Source organism: Heterodontus francisci, unplaced genomic scaffold (genome assembly GCF_036365525.1).
Source record: "Heterodontus francisci isolate sHetFra1 unplaced genomic scaffold, sHetFra1.hap1 HAP1_SCAFFOLD_452, whole genome shotgun sequence".
Lineage (NCBI taxonomy): Eukaryota > Metazoa > Chordata > Chondrichthyes > Heterodontiformes > Heterodontidae > Heterodontus > Heterodontus francisci.
The window spans coordinates 510,918-514,375 of record NW_027141290.1 but is presented as its reverse complement, the minus strand read 5'-3'; positions in this window follow the sequence as shown (position 1 = coordinate 514,375).

Sequence of the window (3,458 nt, the reverse complement as noted above, 5' to 3'; positions counted from 1 at the left end):
CTTGGTAAAGGGGTAATCTCCCAGCTGGAAACCTTCTCTAATCTTGCCCACAGCCCCGGTTCCATTGCTCAAAATCAGATCAAACTGAACGGGAGAATGTTCCGATTGATTTTTGCTTCTCAAACTATTGGCGAATGCGGCGCATGCGCGGTACAGAGCCGCCCTCATCGCTGATTGTGAATGAGCGAATGAGCGCATGCCCGCTCCCCGACTCCAGCAAATCTGTTGAACGTCATTGACTCAGTGAGAGGAAAGAGTTTGTTTTTAACAGAGTGAATGGAGATATTACGGCCTCGGGGTAAGGCAACAAACAGAAATCTGCTTCCAGCAGCACATTGCTCTGGGACCCTGTCCGCAGTCTGGATCTGAGATCGCCTTTGACTCCGGGGCAAGTTGAGGGGGAGTCGCGGGCTGTTTCCGAGAGGCAATGTGGAGGATGAACGGATCCCGTAACATGGAGTGAGCGGCGGAATGAGAGGCATTTCTCGGCCTGCGTGTGCACTAGGTAAGTGAGACAGATCGTGGAAAAGCAGCTGTTGAAAATCTTTTCTGTTTCTCGCTTCAGTTCTGTAATACATGTTCGTGGTTTAACTCCTGTTTCACGCTGTTTACTGTGAGTGTACAGTGAATATTGGAATCAAGATCTTGGGCTTACAGTTTCAGAATAAGGGATCTTTCAATTTGGGCGGAGGTAAGGAGGACCTTCTTCTCTCAAAGCGTCTATCCTCTTTGGATTTCCCTACCCCACAGAGCAATGGAGGCTGGGTTGTTAAATATATTCAAGGATGAGTTAAACTTTTGATCTACATGGGAGTAATGTGTTCTGGGAGCAGGCAGGATAATGGAGCTGAATCCATGATCAGATCAGCCATGATCTTATTGAATGGCGGATCAGTCTCTGGAGGCTGAATGGTCTACTCCTGCTCCTACTTCTTAGGATCTTATGTTTTAATGTCAGATGGAAATGGAAACCTGATCTGCCCAAACATCCCTCAGGTATTCCTAATCTTGGAGCAGTGCAGATGTTGGCTTGTTTATGGATGTCACTAAATTGTTTTAAATCGGCCAAAACACCTGGTCAGCAGGTGCTTAGATCTGCTGTGAATCAGACACTGACATTGTTTGTGTTTCTGGTGAGCATTTATGGTTTGTCATAATGATTTTTAATTGAAATGTTACATTAATCTCTTTTCTAGCTTCCACCTCCACTGATCTTCAGTTACAAGATATATTTTTCTTCCTTTCTGTCGGCAAATACTTCAAGGGAACAGAATGAATGTGATGATTCCCAGGCACAAGGAAATGTGCAGTCAGCTCCTTGCAACACAGAGTTGGTATGCTATCACTCCTAGAGGCCATCAGTTAATTCCAGAGTCACATTAATCAGAAGCAGTCAAACTCTCACTGATCCCAAGTTCAGAGACACATTTTCAATCCAGCAATCAAACAAAGCAGAAGAGACAGACATTGTTTCCAATCCATTCCAATTCTGTACTGCTGAAAGTTAGGTACATCCATCGCAATTCAAAAGCACACCCACGGTCAGATTGAAAGACACTATATCAATCTTACAAGAGGGACACATCTTAGAGACAGTTAACTAGAGAGTGAATCGCACCCTCACATACCTGAAACTGTGTGCAGTTCTGGTCACCTCCGTACAGAAAGGATGTCATTTCACTAGAGCGTGTACAGAGGAGATTTATGAGGATGGTGCCAGGACTGGACCAATGCAGCTATGTGGAAAGATTGGATAGGCTTGGGCTGTTCTCCTGGGAACAGAGAAGGCTGAGGGTGATCTGATTGAAATGTACAAAATTTTGAGGGGTCTGGACAGAGGGGGGGGGGGGGGGGTGATGGGTCTATTCACCTTAACAGAGAGGTCAGTGATGAGGGGGGCATAGATTTAAAGTGTTTGGTAGAAAACATAGAAGGGAGGTGAGGAATTTGTTTTACATCCAGAGGGTGTTGGCGGTCTGGAACTCACTGCCTGAAAGAATAGCTGAGGCAGAGACCCTGAACTAATTCATAAGTACTCTGGATATGCACCTCGAGTGCCATAAGCTGCAGGTTTCAGGACCAAACCCTCAAGGTGGGATTGGAATAGGAGGATCAGTTTTCGGCCAGTACAGACATGATGGGAAAAGTGGCATCTTTAAATGCCTTAAACTTTCTATGATTCTATGAAATTGATGATTACAAAATAAAACACATTCATATACAGTAAACAGACAGACACAGAGTGCAATACACATTTACAAATTATTGAAGAGTTAAAGTAAAGGTTAAAACCTCCTGCCACAGAAGGGAGACTGATAGCTACAGTGAAGAAAATCAAACCGCTCACATGCAAGAAACTGTCCGATAGAGAATAACACCAGAGCCACCTAACAGAGACAGACAGTTGCCACGTAGAACCCATGGACACATACCAGAGACAGAGAGGGACAAAGAAAAATCAGATCTCCAAAAACAGAAATTGATAGATAGAAATAACACACATACTTGTGTAGTAGACATTGATAGCTGCAGAAAAAAAGAAAATATGCACAGACACACGCACACACCTATCAGGAACTGCAAGCTGAGGATTAAAACACACAGACCAAAAATCGAAAGATTCAGAGAAAAGCCCCATATCACAAACTGGAGTTTGAAAGATATAGAACTAACCCATACTAGTATGTCTTAACTTTACAGGTACAGCTTAAAAGTGACACTCACATACCAGAAGCCAACTGGTGCAAAGTAAAACTCACTTAGGAAACAGAAACTGACAGGTAAAGATCAAAAACCAGAATCATGTACAGAAAATGACAGGTATTGAATAAAGCACCAGTCACATATCAATCTGGCAGATGGTTGGGGAAAAAAAGAAACTCATTCATATTCCATAAACTGACAGGTACAGAGTAAAACACACATTCATATACTATCAATGGACAGGTGCAGATTTAACCCCCCATTCACTTATCAGAAGCTAAAAGGTGCTGCGTAAAGCACATAATCGAATTCCAAAGATTGAAAGATACAGAATAAACCCACATTCACAAACCAGAAACTGACAGGAACAGAACCCACATTCCATTCACAGAAACAGATAGGTACAGAACAAAAGCCACAATCACATCCCAGCAACTGACAGGGAAAGACAAAAACCTTCACACATTTCAGAAAGTAACAGGTGCAGAATAAATGCCACACTCATATATGAGGCACTGACAGATACAGATTGAAACCCAGACTCGCATACGAGAAACTAACATTTAAAGATTAAAATCTACATTCACGTATCAGAAAACAGAAGAGGCAGTATAAAAGCCACACTCAACCACCAGAGCCGAACAAACACACAATGAAATCCACAGTGAATTACAAGAAATTTACTGTTCGAGAGTGACAATCTCTCATCCATAACTGACAGGTACAAAGAAAACCCAACACTTGCACTTCACACA